A 17342-nucleotide genomic window follows, 5' to 3' on the forward strand; every position below is an offset into this window, starting at 1 on the left:
ACATTACTCCAATTATCTGGTAAAAGCTCAGTGTTTTGCACAAGACAGCCCACATTTATTTTGTATATTTCACGCCCCAGATCCTGATTCAGTCATTCCCCAAATGGAGTCCTTGGTTCTCTTAGAGTAAGTGGTATTTGGGATCCAGGAATTTGGGGTTTGTGGGTATTTGGGGATAAAAGGGAATTTGGAGTTCAGAACTGTAGGATATTTACTTCTTCAAATTTTAGATTTCTCTTTTCTTTTATACTGAAATTATGATTTCTAATGATATTAATAAAATCACCTAACTTTTATCAGAATAAGTTTTAAAATCACAATACATTTTAAATAAAATATAACTAATATCATTAACAAAATGTGATTAGTGAAAGGAGTTTAAGATTTTTTTGTTAATGGGGTCTAAAACAGTAAGGACATACAAATTGCTGTCTTTTGAAGTCACTCAAATAATTCCTTTCTGTGTATTTATGCTTTTAACTCAACATAAAGGTTTATTTGTTTCATTTTACTTTTAATTTTTAGAAACAGCTTCTAAATTTTTACTTAATTTGGTGTACAATTAAATTGTGTATACTACTTTATAGTCAAATCTAAAAAACAAGGTGTATTCAGAAAAGTCTGACTTCTGAAATTCCTACTCCATCCCTCCCCATATCATTTGTCATAGAGGTAGCTTTTTAAAAAAATTTTAATATTTTTAGAGGTAGCTTTTTTAAAAATGTCTTGCTTATGCTCACATTTATTTAAAAAATATAAGCAAATATGTAAATATATGTGTATATTTCTGTTCACTTTATTTAAATGGATGGTAGTTAGACTGGGCCCATTTTCTTCACTTTGTCTTTGTCAAGGTAATTAAACAAATATGAAGGGTAGGAGTAAGCCACCTGTTAATCTTTTTAAATGGTCACCACCCTTGAAGCGTTATCCAGATCAAAGTGATAATCCTATGAAGGAAGGAACAGTCCAGGATATCCTACAGCAAATTTTGGAGCCCTTTCCAGCCCAGCTCCTCAGGTATCACTGGCCACCTCCTTCTCCCTTCACTAGAATGATGTCAGAATTATTACTCTGGCTTCTCATGGAGACAGCTGTACATCTCTCAGAGTCTCTGCTAGGAAAAGATCTGGGTGGGGGAGACAGGGAGACTACTGTGTCTTATGTCAAGCGTCAGCTTCGGGGAATCTGTCCAAAGGGATTTCAGTGGCCTCTATGTTAACACCTCTTGGGACTGCTGGGATTTGGAGAACGTCAACTTACAAAAGAAGTTTCCTTTCATGAAAATTATTAGATTTTAAAATTCAGCCCATCTTTTGAAATGCATTTAGGGGGAAGACAGTGTGAAAGTACTGATGACTTTGGTTTTAGGAAAAAGTAATTGTGGAGAAATGACAATAGGCAATAAAAAAAGAGGCTCTAAGGTATGGAGAAAAACTTGAGAACGCTGCGACGCACATTTACAGGGGAGAATAAGGGAAGACAAGGTCCAGGGCAGTCAGCAGTTAACAACAGTATAATAATACTTATAATAGCAGACATCTAACTTAAAGAAACTGAGTTCATGACAGATCATAATTTCCCCTTAGCATTCTAAGGGGCACATATTGATGCTTGTGTTGTGGAAGAAGCATCCTATCTGTATGACTTCCTGAGCACACATTGGCTCTATCCTTGGTAACTGCTATATCATCAAAACCTTTAAATATTTATGGATGGCTCGAGTACATATTGTTCTTTGCCAAGTATTGTCTAGTGGTAAAAACAAAACAAAACCAGCTCTTCAACTATACAGTAGTACCTCTAGGTACAAATAAGCAAGTGGTGAATATTTTCAAGAAAAAAAATCTCCTAATCACATTTAGTTTCAAGCTCATCTCTTTAATTGTCTCATTGTTATACTTTGCTTGAGTCTATTCACATAATTGTGAGCTTTTAAAAAACAGGACAGCAGAAAAAAATTAGAGAATAAAAAATAAACCCAATATATCCCTTTAAACTATAGTTACACTGAGTCCCAAGTAATCCTGCAATCTGAAGGAAACATGGGAACTTAGTTTCTAATGTTCATCAGTGAGACCAAAACCAGTTATGTGATACACAGAGGTATAGAGTTTGTCAGCATAAACAAATCCTGGTCCTGTCTGCTCATGCCAATAACAATATGATTCCCTCAGCATAAGCATTACCACCCTCAGTCCCACCAGATTTCCCTCAAACCATAAACCCTCTAGATACTGTATATTATTCAAATCAAAATAAATTATAGTGTATATCTAGTCCTAAATGCATGGGATCATTTTGAACACATTTTCCAGCAGAATATAATGGACCTAAAGGTCTGAGAGTTTCCGTTGAGAGAATATTTTTCTTAAAAAATACGTACAACATTCACTATGTAACTCTGACTCCCTACATCAAGTATTTGAGCGAATATCATTACACTAGACAGACAAATATACTCACAGTCAAGGACTTCACACGCTGAGGTCATCAAGATGTACACCATTATATAGATGTTAAGCATATCTTTTTAAATCTGAACTTACGCATAGAGAAATCCTTCACATATCATTAACCCAAGTACAGTACAGGAAGTCAGAATATTACACATCCATGAATCAATTTAAAGAAAAGATGAGGACCACTGTCCTAGTCAGAACCAGCTCAGATCAGTCAGTAGTGATTGAAACTGATGTGTGTGCACGTAACTACTAAATCAGAAGTCGAGTATCAGAAGTCACTCAAAAGATATTTCCACTGCTTGGTTCATCTCCAGTTCCACTGGAATGAAAAGCCTGATTAATAGATGCATCTCATACGAATGATAAAACAGCATCTACGTAATTAGTGTGTGACCTCTGGTTGCAATGTACAGGGTAGAGTGGCAATAATAAGACAGAGAAAGAGTGACATACCCTGGAGTTGACTCAGCCAAAATCCGAAATGGAAAAAGACTGAAAGTAAAACCGATGTAAACTCCAAAGAAAGTTTAAAAGATAAAATAAATTTTACAACTTAAATTTTTAAAGGAAAAGAAAATTATAAACAGAATGATGACTAGTGGAAGAAAATTATCTAACCTCTACATTGTGGGGAAGTGAAGTAAGGTATTAAGGGTTCCTGTTCATTTCATTCTCTTTCAGGATATGTCAACTTCCCTGGGATGCCTTCCACAGCCACTTCCAAAAATCATGATCCTCTTGCATTCTTTTCTCCTATTTCCCATGTCCTTCTGTGAATTGGAGTGATTTAAGGACCAGAAACTAGGGCTCAGATTTAATTGGATCCTATAATAGCTGAGGTACGTTGCAGAGTTAAAGGTATCTGTGATGGTTAATTTTATGCATCAACTTGACTTGTCTAAGGGATGGATGCCCAGATAGCTGGTAAAACATTATTTCTGGGTGTGTCCGTGAGGGTACTTCCAAAAGAGATTGGCATGTCCCATGACATCCAAATTCTCACTTTGGGACCTAAAGTGAAGTTTATACACTTTTTCCAAATGCTATAATTCCATGGAGTCAGTATTTTTGTAAGTCTCCTGTCAATTTTTTCCTTCTTCCTCATGAAAATAAGTCAACAAAAGAAAAAAAGAGAGGAAACACATTTCTTCTCCTTTTTATGAATGTCAGTGGGATATAGCAAATTCTGCCCCCCTCAGCTACAGGTCATCTCATGTTCATGGCAATCTCTCAGCAACTCCCTGCTTCCATATCCATTAGATAGATGCTCTATAAAACATCCTGGACGTAAACAACCTTCTCATGTTCCTCTGTAACACTTCCCAGCCCACATCTTGGTCCTTAAGCATTTCCTGTGATTGCACCATTTTTAAAACGCTAAGTGCTTAGATTCTCGACTCTCCTCTGTGACCCTAGACCATCAGGTATTTCTATCCTCCCATCCTTATCTGCTTTTCAGTCCCAGTAACTCCACTGTTCCTCTGACTCCTCCCATCTCTGGGATGGTTAATTTTATGGGTCAGCTTGACTAGATCACAGTGCTCAGACATTTGGTCAAACAATATTCTAGATGTCTCTGTGAGGGTATTTTTTAGATTAGATTAACATTTAAATCAGCAGACTTCTGAATAAAGCCAAGGACTCTCCAGAATATGGGTAGGCCTCATCTAATCAGTGGAAGGCCTTAGTAGAAAAATGCTTGACTTCCCTGGAAGAGGGAATTCTGGCAGCAGACCATCTTGAACTCAAACTGCAATTCTGTGGGTCTCTAGACTGCCAGCCACCTTGCAGATTTTGGACTTGCCAAACCTCCACAATCACATAAGCCAATTCCTTAAAATAAATCTATGTATATCCTGTTGGTTCTATTTCTCTGGAGAACCCCAATACAGTCTTCCACCAGTGCCCCCTTGACTTCACTCCCTCCCCTCATGGCGCTAACTCTCTACCTCCCTTCCTCTGTGCTCGTGTCAGTGCGTGTGTCCCTGTCCCGGCCCGCCTCCATGGCATCCCTGCACATTCCAACCCTGGGTCAAACTAAGAACCTACACCCTCGGCTCCTGCACATGCATAGCTGCACGGTTTCTATTTGCAGTCTCTACCCTAAGCTGGGCTCTCAGAGCTATGTGGGGGAAGTTCAGTGTTTGTGCACACATGTATCCAAGGGGTTTGATGTTATGGAAAAAGGGGACTGGACCGAACAATTTCCAATATAGAGAAGTTTCAGTATTTACCTGTCATCTTTGACATGCAGATTTTTAAAGAGAGCATAAACACCACTGTGAGCTTAATTAATTCCTGTATTTATTCTAATCCAAGAGGGTAGAAAATCTATTTCCAAAGTGACATAGTGAAAAAAAAATTTTTTTACCTCTTTTTATTTCAGAGTATAAAGATGGAACCACCATTACCATAATAGCTTCGCAGCTCTTGGGACAATTTTCTGCAACTTCCCACCAACTTGCTAAAATAAATACAAGTTTTTTTCCTGAAACTGTTATTCCCCAGCCCACCCCCAACTCTTGATGACTCTGACATATTGTAATAAAGCCATTGCTCCCTGAGGATCTCTTTGCACTGCTCCAGCAATTTTTCTCTTCTCTCTCTCTTATTGAAAAAGAACCCTATTATTAAGTACTTAAAATGTTCAAGATTCCAAAGAGAAGACAACCTTTTGGTATGAGAAATTAATAATAACAATAAGAAATACAGAATAGAAGATAGGAGTTCAAAGCCAAATAAAAATTTCATTTGCAGAATACAAATCAAATACGATTTCTTTTGAGCTGCATCTCTCTGATGTATAGACAGAGCTCTGTAGAATATTTCCTAGTATTTTTGCTTCCTCTGTTCCTCTGTTCATACTCACAGCTACTTCTGCACAAATGACCTTACACTTGAATCTTTTCTAAAGCAGGACTCTTCTAAATCAACCAGAGGATTATTCTTTGTGAACATTTCTGAAAGTAGTAAGATGAAGATAATTATATACAAAGAAAATCTTAGACAGTGAGGTGTAACTCATAAAGGCAACTGGGGATATGGATGGATAAAGCCATTTGGTTTAAGTCCTGGTTCTTATGACTAAGAGTTTTTCTTATACATATTTACATAAAATATCATATGGATGCCTCATCTCAGTACATAAACAGACCTGTGCCTTGTATGCCAGCAGACACATCACCAGATTATTGTATTTTGGATTTGAAGTAAGTAATGACAAAAGTGTTTCCTTTTACCATTATGGTATTATTAATATGTATTCTAAACTACATTAGCAAAAAAAGCATGGTGTTCCTATCTCCTAGAAATTCATAGCCTTAATTAGGAAATGGTTTTACTTTCTAATAAAGACACAATACATAGTATGCATTTTAGCCAGTAGCACTTGGGTATTTATTTATGGCGAGTGTATAATTTAGAATAAAGGGAAACATGTAAGTACAGCAAAAAGAGAATGAAAAATACATAAATGTGTTTGAAACCCAGTCGACTAAGGTTATACAAACCATGGAAAGTAATCCACAAGGACTCCCTGGAAATAACACTATCGCAGATGTCACTGGAAACAAGACCCTGGTGATGAGTTAGCGAATACTGGAGAAGTGATGGGGCAGGAGGGACCAGAAAGTAAGTGGTTGGAAGGTCTGGAGTTGGAAGGGATGAACTGAAGCATATTTGGCAAGCACGCCTCAGATAAATGAAGAGCATGCCCGGCAGAGAAGTGTGAAAGCACAAGGAACCTTGGTTAATGTCCTAAGAGTGATGACTGAGCCTGGGACTTTGGAGCTGTGGTACACAAGGAAGCTGTCAATGAAATGCACCAGGTTTGGGGTTGGACAGGCCCTCAAGTTACCAGCCAAGCAAAACATTTCAGTAGAACATATAGTGGCGTGCTGATTTTTGTACACCAAGTGTGTGCAATTACCCTATCCCAGAGGCAACAAAAGACGTGTATTAATCCACCTATATACCTTGTACTTAGTCCTCTAAGTGAGCCCTGGCCTTCATCTGCAAAATGTTTGATGAGGAACAGAGCAATGCTATCTTTCCTACACTGAAAGCAAATCTAGACTTTGAACTACATTTTTTGAGAAACAACAAAGAATTAAATCCATAATCTATTAGCATCATTCTACTGCCTTAGAGTAGATTATGTGTAAAAAATGACCCTAAACCAATGATTTAATGTTCACTGCAGGTTCCCTTCTTTTGGTATTATCACAATACTGCTCTTTGCTAGTTTTGCATACTTATCAATATTAGCAGGAAGGAAGACAGCTAAATGTAAAACTTTACAAATGTGGCACTAGTTAACATGAACTTGGGTAGAAACTTACTGTCTTAAATCTCAATTTCTTCAGTATCAAAATATTATTGATCTACTTTCTTTATGGGTCGATGGGGAAGGATGCAATTTTCCAAGTGAATGGAATGAGAGACCACTCAGTAAGTACCTGCCCCCTCATTCTATAAGTAAAGAAAAAGATGCTTATAGAGGGGAGTTGTCCTTAGGGCTGTCCTGGTCATTTGCTTGTTTCACTTAGAACCATGTATCACCATTTCCCTGCTCTGTTTGGAAGCACAGGAGGGTTGAGTAATGTAGACTGAGAACCCTAGGCTCCTGGCTTAGCAAGCTTCCAGCTGAGCACTAGAGAAAGAGAGGGCAGGTGAAGGGCAGGAGGAGCCAGGAAATTTCTCCCCACTCTTGGGTAGCTTCTCAGTAGTGGCTGAATTTTTTCACAAGGCTCATGCTCCCAAAGGATACCCCTGCTTCCATAATCCTCTACTGGGCAGCCCCTGCCATGGTTCTAGCACTAATGGACAATGTCAGCCTCTAAGCTCTAGAAACACAACCCTCTCATTTTCCCAGTAGCCCTTGGAGTTACAGCATCTTCTTGCTGTCTCTAAACTCTGAGCTGTCTCACCACCTCACATTTGGCCAATCAGCTTTTCCATCACCTGTAACCTATTTCTTCTGATGACTCTGCAGTTTCAGATGCCTGGAGTAATTTCTGTTTTTCTGACTGGGCACTGACTCAGAGATCAATTTAGCATGAGAACTAAGGTATTTTTTCATCTGTCATAATATGATCAAAGATTAGATGACATGCATGTAGGAGTATCACCCAACCATTATATAAATATATTTTTTAAACTACTACTAAAATAATGATAACTCCCATAGGCTTTATGCTTTCAATAAATATTACAACATTATATAACAAGTAGGAAATATCCACTATTTTTCCTAAAAATTTGATAACTGAATTATTTCCTACCTGTTCTCTATTTGTCACCCCTCCTTACTTGTTCCACTTCCAGATTACTTTATTTGAAAGCTCATATACATCTAATCTTTACCTGTGCTTTCAAGAAATGAACACTTTCCATCCATCACCCGCCCCCCATCTGTTCATCTTCAGTCCTTAAGATTCGCTCTTTAGTATCAAATGACAGCACACTTCAAAATTTTACATCAGTTTTGGAATTCACTCCAGAAATGGCTAGTCTATTCTTGCATCATCTGTCTTTGATGGCCATAAGTTACTGCATTGTGTGAAGGTGCAATAATTTACTTAAGCAACTGATTTACTGCTGGTGGATCAGATCAGTATTATTTTGCTGCTACAGACAATGTTGCACTGAATATCCTTGCATACATTTCAAATGCACAGTGAAAATGAACTTCAAGATAAATCCCTAGAGTTTGAGTTGCTTTTTGGTGCAGGTTATTTGGATAGATTTAAAATATCAGGCAACACTGTTTTGGACTCCCTTCCTTCAATACACTAAAAAACATTCATTCTTTCTGAAGAGTTTTTACCTATTTATTCTCCCACGAGCAGAGCTTGAGAGTTCCTCTTTACCCATGCCCCATGGCAGTGCTTTCTGTGTCTTAAATTATTTGCGTCACCTTCAAAATAGTAATTTCATACACAAAGTACCTGAACATATAGCATAGGGGTTACTTAAGCTAGGTTCCTGAGGATCACAATCTTGCCCCATCTAGCTATGTGGTCTTGGGAAAATAACCTCCCCATCCCTGTTTTCTTATATACAAACTGGGCATTACCATAGTTCCTAATTCACTGGGTTGTGAATTAATTGGATAAATATATAATGCATATAGAATAATGCCTAGCATATATTTTTTTATTCAAGCAAATAATCCCTCCCTAAGTTATGGACTTTAACAAATTATTTACAAACTTAGAGACAGAGGATATGGGCCATAATAAATGTTCATTCTTGCTTTTTAAATGCTTTTCTTTATGGGTGCCTGGGTGGCTCAGTTGATTAAGCATCTGCCTTCCACTTGGGTCATGATTTCAGGGTCTTGGGACTGAGCCCCGTGTCGGGCTCTTTGCTCAGCAGAGAGTCTGCTTCTCCCTCTCACTCTCTCTCTGTACTCTCTCTCTCTCTTCAAATAAATTAATAAGATCTTTATAAATAAATAAATAAATAAATAAATAAATGGCTTTTCTTTAAAACTAATTTTTAACTTCCTCTTGTGTTAAACAGTAGAATCCATAATACCATGGTTTTGATGTAGTAGTTAAAAATTTTTTAAGAAAAGTCATCACATTAAATGCATAACTATTAAAATTAAAGAAGACATTATTTTGTTATATACAATAACTTGACAAATTATGTCTTAAATAACACTGCAGTTTCAACATTCTTATTTGTTTAAGTCTTTTAGGAAGTGTTAACTGACACCTGTTTTAATTTGCATTTCTTCAATCATGAATGAGGCTGAAGACACTTTCACATATTTACATATCATCTTTTCCTTTCTATGAACTGCCTGTTTATATTTTGCTTCCTTTTTTGAAAAAATAAAGCTTCAGGGGCACCTGGCTGGCTCAGTCAACAGTGCATGCGACTCTTGATCTTGGGGTTGCAAGTTTCAGCCCCATGTTGGATATAGAGATTACTTAAAAATAAAATCTTTAAAAATAAATAAAAAGTAAAAAATAAAGCTTTATTTTTTATTATTAATTTCTAAGAGTGTTTTGTACCTGTGCTAATAGAGTTTTCTGTGATAATGGGTATGTTCTATAACCATACTAAAACAGTAACCACTGGCTTAATACAGCTATTGAGCACTTAAAATGCAGCTAGTGCAACTGAGAAACTTCATTTTTATTTTATTTCATTTTAGTTGAGTTTTAAACTTAAATAGCCCTATATAGCTAGTGGCTAACATATTAGAAGGTCTTTCTCATTAGAAGGGCAGAGTTAACATCTGGTTTATAGCTTTTTTTACCTAGCATTGATCTTCAGCTAAATTCTTCTCGCAACATATCCTCAAGGAATGCACAGAAGTTTACTGGATCTAAGATAAACTGGCATCCTGCTGATTATGCTTTGTACCAAACTAAGAATCTATACTTGGTTGTCAAGTTTGTTTATTGAGTAAGCCAATGGTTCCCATTCTTTGAAGCAAACTGGAATCACTTGGTACTATTTTTTTAAATCCTAATACCTGGGTTCCCACCCCCAAACATTATTTAATTGGCCAGGATGCTGCCTGGGCATTGGAATTCAAATAAGCAGCAAAATTTGGGAGCCCCAGAGATAACCTGTAATCAGTGAGTAACCTGGGAGTAATGAGATGCAGGTACACACAAAAAAAGGTGTTAGCAAGTATCTCTGAGGCATTATATCATTGACAAGGCATAAAAGCTGAAGGTCCCCTGAAGCTGACGGCTTTCCTGATCTGTGGTGGTCACAGCCACTCAGCCTTGTCCAAGTGACCAATTCAAGTTGTTGGGATATTTAGAAGCTGTTCAGTAGAGCCGAACATTCGTTATGTTGGTGCTGCACATGCTTCACTATTCCCCGCCCTTTATCCCTTTTTAAATCTAAGTAAACTTGCGCGTCCATAAAGTCTATTTGGTCATTGTCAATCTGAATATGAATCTTAACTCAAGACCACTGTTCCTGGTGAATCAAAGTGGGCATTGCCATCATAAGGCTAAAAGTAATTCTATACTCTTTCAATGTGGTTTATGCTATTTTTTCATGCAGATTTCTAAATATTATCTCAGTTTTCATCTTTTCCTCAATGGCATCTGGATTTGGTTCTCTTGCTTAGAAAGACATGTGCCTTCCAATATTACGTGTGTATCTATCTATTCATCGTCCTGTGTTCTCTTTCATTATTTTTTTCTATGTTTGTATCATTTTTAAATATTCAATTCATCTGGAATCTATTTTGATATAAAATATTTGTTTTTGATATTTGCTTTCCTAAAACCACAGCTTACCAAGTTCCATGGTGACTAATTTCCTCACATATTTTCAATGTTACGTCTATCTTGGGCAAATCCCTAAACGTATTTGGACTTAGTAATGGATGTTCTCTTTTGTTCTTTCAGTATGCTTTAATGTGCCATTATCAACCTGTTTTAATTAACATAAACTTATAAAATTTTCCTAACATGTAGATTCTCCTTAGTACTATTATTTTTTGCTAACTTATCTATTTTCTCATATACACTTTTTATAGGTGAAATTCAGAATGATTTCACTTTTATGAGTTATTTTAGGTAGAATGAGTAGTTTTATGATACTGTTTTCCACTTCAAAACAAGATATGACCTTGCATTTAATCACATCTTCTTTTATGTCCTTTGGTAATATTCTAAATATTATTTTTATATAACTTGTAACATTTTCTTTAAGGTTTCTTCCTTGATATGTATTCATTTTTGGTTGTATTTTAGGTGGAGTATGTATTCCTTTTATATTGCCTATGTTATTATTTATATGTAGGAAGATGTATTACTGATTTTAAAAATTAATTTTATTGTTAGGCATATTATTGAATTATTTTCTTTCTTTTATTTTAAAGATTTTATTTATTTATTTGACAGAGAGAGACACAGTGAGAGAGGGAACACAAGCAGGGGGAGTGGGAGAGGGAGAAACAGGCTTCCCACCAAGCAGGGAGCCCGATGCGGGGCTCGATTCCAGGACCCTGGGATCATGACCTGAGCCGAAGGCAAACACTTAATGACTGAGCCACCCAAGCACCCCTACTGAATTATTTTCTTAAAAAATAGTAAAATAATCCTCTTAGATTTTTAAGGATTATATTGTTATCAATGCCAAATCTTATCTCCTCCTTTCTAGCTTTATATATTTTTCTTTCTCTGATCGAGAAATGCTCGTAAGTTCAGAACTTAACGTCAAATTAGGAAAGAGAGCTTAATGCGTTGGTTTTCTAGAAGACCCAGTTGCCTAGGTCTTAACAATCAAAGAAACATTTCAAAGGGACAGAATTATTCCAAGAAAGAAGAACTCCAAACGTAGCCTCCTGAAACTGGGGAACTAGAGAAGCCAGAAGTACACATCTATTACATCGCATCACAGCAATGGCAAGAAGGAATGGAGAAAAGGGGGCGATGTTGTTGTCACTGAATGGTCATGTGGGAGAATGTGAGATACAACTAGAATGTGTACTTAACACGTGTTATTCCCTGGTTGACTATTTGAGAATGATCCTGAATGTGAGTGTGCACTCTGAAGAGGGCACCCAATCCAATCTCCTGCTAACTCTAATCGCTTTCTTCAAATAATTTTTATTCTGTTTGCATAGAGACAGATCATTTTGAAAAATGTGAAACAACAGTACCATTTATCTTATCTCGTTTGTATATGTGTACCTGCGGCACACGGGGGTTTGCATATATATATTTATTTTGTATATTACATATTGCTATAAAATTCCAGTAAATGTGTGTCCAAAGAAGTTTATGAGAAGGGACTGACATAGCACATTATAGAACGAGCACAGATGAAGGAGGTAAAAGAAACCACACCACATGACAGAAAAGGTGCCTCGCAAACTAACCGTTCTGATCCATGACTGAAGCCACATTAAAAACCCAAATGCAGCCACCTTTAACCATGCACTACAGGGTTAATCATTTTCAAAAGGGTGAAGAACTCATAGTTAAATAGAAATACAAACAGGAGATTTCCTGAGGATACAGACAACTTTCATTAACAATGTCTTCTTGGCATTGAAGTAGAGGCCGTCTTGAAAGGCAGATGGAGCTTAAAGCGTTCTCTGGGCGTTTGTCCAAGGGCTGAGGCAAGTCTTGCGAGGCATTAAGCTTTATGATTTGACATGTTGACATACATGGCATTAGTACTGTTGTACTTTGTATCACCACAAATGATTTTTGCAGGCTTAAGTCACCAGAATAAGGACTCAACAGAGGGAAAGGGCTGGAAAAGCTGCACCTTGCAGGGCAGCGAGTCCAACAGGCTTACAGCACCTCTCCCGCTTGTATTCCTGCCACCTTGGGTTTTCTATCAAACTCCCCCAGTCACGTATTTATTTGATTTGAAACAAATATATGTTAAAATCTTTGCAGGTAGTCTTTCTGCCCTGTCTGGCTTTGAGAGTTGACAACTCAATCATTCACAGTGATAATGGTGTGAATATTTTGTGAATATACTACGTCACAGGGGCCCTAGATTTTTCACAAGCCAAAGATGACATTAAACACATCTAATTAAAAAAATAAATAAAACCACTCTGACTTTGGAAATATGCTAAAGGTTTCTGTTTGGATGAAATCCATAAAAAAAAAAAGCAAACTATTCGGAACGCCTGAGGGGCTCAGTCGGTTAGCTGTCTGCCTTCGGCTCAGGTCATGATCCCACGGTCCTGGGATCGAGTCCCTCATCGGGCTCCTTGCTCCGCAGGGAGCCTGCTTCTCCCTCTGCCTGTCACTCCCGCTGCTTGTGCTTTCTCTCTCTCTAATAAATAAATAAAATCTTTAAAAAAAGCAAACTATTCTGTGTAGAACAATCATATTTACCTAAATAATTCATAAAATTGATACCATCCCATTCTTTGCCTGTATAGCCGGCAGTGTAAAAGAACCTTGGGCACGTATCAGAGACAATTTGGATAGTTTAGCTATAAAGTTCCTGCACATGCTGATCTATTTAAAATAGTTTCTAAGATGTTACTTTCATGATATTCGGCAATTGTTCTTAAATGAGTGAAAATTACACCTTACATTTACTTTTCCAATCACTTACAATAAACTGGCTGAAAAGTCTTTTGATCATAGATGTTGAGGGATTTTATTTTATCTTCAATCCGAGAGGAACAATTTTAGTGGCTTGCATTTTCTAATTTTTTTGTGAAATATTTATATGCCATCTACTAGAATACTTTGTATAAATTACATTTATGAGCTTGGACTATAAATTTTTCCTAAAGAAATGTTTTAATGCATAATTTTACAAACTACCATATATCTGTCAAGTTTACAGTTCTATTAAGTATGTGCATGAACTGTATAGATAATAAATAAAATATTTTGTCTTTCTTTCTAAAGATTATTTGTAAGAAGGAGCAGGACATTTTATTAATTCTTTCAGGCATACAGAAATCACTGTTGTCACCCCCACCCCCCCGTGCTTGAGGCGGGATCAAGTGAAGGGAGGGTGAGGATCCCCACAGCAGCATTTCAATCCAAGTTGATGGGTTTTATTTTCTTTGTTTCTAAATTCACAATTGTCTTTTCTTCCTCTTTCCATCAAACACTTGTATAATGGCTTATGTGTTTCCTAACTCTCTTTCATAGATTTATTTCTATCATCTGGGGCAGAATGTGAAGCTCTTCAAGAAAACTGGCACGTTCCATATAGTATGTATACAACCCAGAGTACATTTTTAAAAATGGGCAAAAACATACCAAATAAAGAAAAAGAATTTGGGAATTATATATTTTTAAAATACAACAAAGGGTTAAATTCCTAACTATGTACATCAATTAAAAATTGTACTTTGGCTAAAAAACAACCCAAATTGGAGTGATCTATGTTATGCCAGGTGAACTGTCAAGAACCGGGTACAATTCACCATGTTTAATTTCTCCTGCTTTGGCAATTACAGACTCACAGAGGGAGTTTCCCTTAGAGTGGCACCTGAGTCACTAGAGGGGAAGAGAACTTTGCAGCCTACCCGGGATGGACAGGTAGCATGAAGATGTGTGTGTGGTATGGGATTTGGGTTGTTTTACCTACACCTTAACTTCACCTGTCTTATGTGTACTCACAACTTCACCTGTCTTATGTGTACTCAGGGTACCTGTTGCACCAAGTCCTAATTTTGATCTTGACATTCAGAGTTATCCATCAATTTTCTTTACCATAACCAAAAATATCATTCAGACCTTCTCGAACTTGACAGTCCATTCTAACCAGTAGACTCACTGGTTATTACATGGGATACTGTATCTCTGGATATCTCCAATGTCTATGCTTTTGTTCACCCTTTTCTAGCTATATGGTAGAAGCTTCCTTAATCCTTACATAATCTAAGTTATCACGCTTTTTTCAATACTCATGTGAGCCCAGCTTTTTTTTGACAAAGTCAGTCTACGATGATCCATATATTCCACCAATTTCCAAATCTCTAGAAGTCTGTACCCCATATTTGCATGCTTCTCTGAATCATTTTTTGGTTTGTTCTGACATGTTTTATCTCTTTGATGACATTAACATGAGCTCTTTCAATACCTCCCAGAATTATTTTTACGAAGTTAGACCCGGATTAGGTGATCAATGTATTCAAATCTATTCATTCGTTGATTTTTTTCTCTAATACACTCAACAAAAGCCATGGGCCACACTAAGTACTGAATGCTGGAAATGCAAAGATGAAAAAGATAAACGCTCTCCCATAAAAAAGTTCAAAATTCATAAGGCAGAGAGAAATGTACCATCCTAACTCTAAATATATTAAACTGGTATACATAAATGCACTAAAAGGCTGAGCTGATCATGGGAGGAAGGAGTCACTACAATAAAGTGCACTGTTTTCATTCATTCATTTATTCAAGTGCCCTCCTTAATGCCCAACACCCAGTTACCCCATCCACCCACCCACCTCCCCTCCAGCAACCCTCCGTTTGCTTCCTATAGTTAAGAGTCTCTTACGGTTTAACATGCTGGGAACTCTTAAGATTTGGGATGCCAAGATGAAAGGATGGAAGGTACAGCCTCTATTTTCAGGATGTTCACACTCAAGAGAGGAAGAAAGTGAGTAAACCAACAAATTATAGCACAGTCTAAAAAATAGCATTCCCTTGACAATTAATTGTGATAGATGCCATCTGTCTTCACATCGATTGGTTTGGATTAGTTAGGGATATCATTATGCCTCTGTTTCACCCTGAGTACATCACCTTTTTTTTTAATTTGTTTATTTATTTGAGAGAGAAAGAAAAACAGAGAGAGTGCGTGCGTGCTAGTGGGGGGAGGGGCAGAGGAAGAGAATCTCAAGCAGACTCCGAGCTAAGCATGGAGCGTGATGTGGGACCCAACCTAATGACCCATGAGATCATGACCTGAGCCTAAACCAAGAGTTGGACACTTAACTGACTGAGTCACCCAGGTGCCCCAGGATCTGAGCACCTCACCTTTAATAAGAGTAAGCAAAAAAGGCAAATGGCGTGGTCTAGGTTTGGCTTTCCCCAAGCTTAATGAACAGAGAAACAATTTTCATGGTTGATCCATCATTTTAAGACATGTCAAAAACGTACGTTTTACTTAACACAGCTAAATATTACCATGAATTAGCATCTACTTATCTAGTTTAAAATCCAATGCTTAATTTAGAAAAAGAGTAAAAGATAACCCAAACACCTAGTTAAAATAAATACCTCATTAAGCCTTCATTGTTATTGGTTCATAATTACTGTTTATTTTGTCCCTAGTTTGAATGGTTCTCATGAAATTAATTCAACCATAATATTCAGTTTTTCTCACTCTTCTACACTTCAGCTTGCTTTGGATTTTAAGGCAGCTTTTCTTAAAAATGCTTATAGGCAACTTCTTCCAGTCTAACTTTTGTTCTCTCTAGAGAAAGAGCAGGGCTACTTCTTCTCAATTCAATTTACATCAATAAACATGCGTCAAATGGCCACCAAGTGCGTTAGAAATACAAAGGTGAGTAAATCACAGTCCATTTCTTCCATGAGTTGATAATGTATACAGAGTTCTAGGAACTTTCAAAAGAGAGGCAATTGACTGATCAAAGAAAATTACCATTATGTACCCAAATAGGCTTCCAAATTATCTGTGTGCTAAGAATGATGCTTCATTAAGTTACTCATTTTCTCCGGTTCCAGCAGCTCAGCCAGAGGAAAAAAAAAAAAAAAGAAAGTTCTTTGACTGCAGTATGTTGTCCCTGGCCCACGTAAGATCCAAACCAATACCCTCTCCTAGCAAAGAAGTCCTTTCTTCACCACCAAGCAAACTGCCTATAGCTTCCTTCTTCTACCAGGTGTTCATATACAATCAACCAACTACAAATACCACCCCACTCTATTATAAACTGCCTCCTTGTCAGTCTCCTACAGAAGCCATGCCCCTGCCCATAACACACAGCATTTTACACACTTATGTACTTTTAAAAGAATAGAGAATGGTTTATATACAAATCATATATATGTATATATGTATGTGTGTGTATATATATATATCATATATAAATACTCCAAATATATATACAAATCTCCATATACTAGAGAGAGAGGGAGATGTTCAGAAATCTCTGAGTCATCAGAGGGAATAAAAGGAACAAATTCTTTTAACCAAGCTTTAAATGAAAACCATGCAAAACCACTGTGTTATTGGACAAAGCTTAAAACAAAATTACAGGTTTTGATTATTTCTTACATTTCCACACTCTGTAATGGACAAATAAGATTTTTTTTCCCAATTTCTGAGGTCTCTGAGATAAATTTACCTTTAGTGTTTTCATAATTTATACCATGAAATGTATTAGAAATAAATATTAATATATTTTTTCTTGAAAAGTGTTTCCTAAATAAT

General features: G+C 36.9%; 1 protein-coding gene across 4 annotated transcripts in view; it reads right to left on the reverse strand.

Moving 5' to 3' along the window:
• The window catches only part of CNTNAP4 (contactin associated protein family member 4), a 264304-nt gene that overhangs the window by 155872 nt on the left and 91090 nt on the right, over nt 1-17342 (reverse strand). The window lies entirely within an intron of this gene.

This window comes from Zalophus californianus, chromosome 17, assembly GCF_009762305.2.
Source record: "Zalophus californianus isolate mZalCal1 chromosome 17, mZalCal1.pri.v2, whole genome shotgun sequence".
NCBI classification, from domain to species: domain Eukaryota; kingdom Metazoa; phylum Chordata; class Mammalia; order Carnivora; family Otariidae; genus Zalophus; species Zalophus californianus.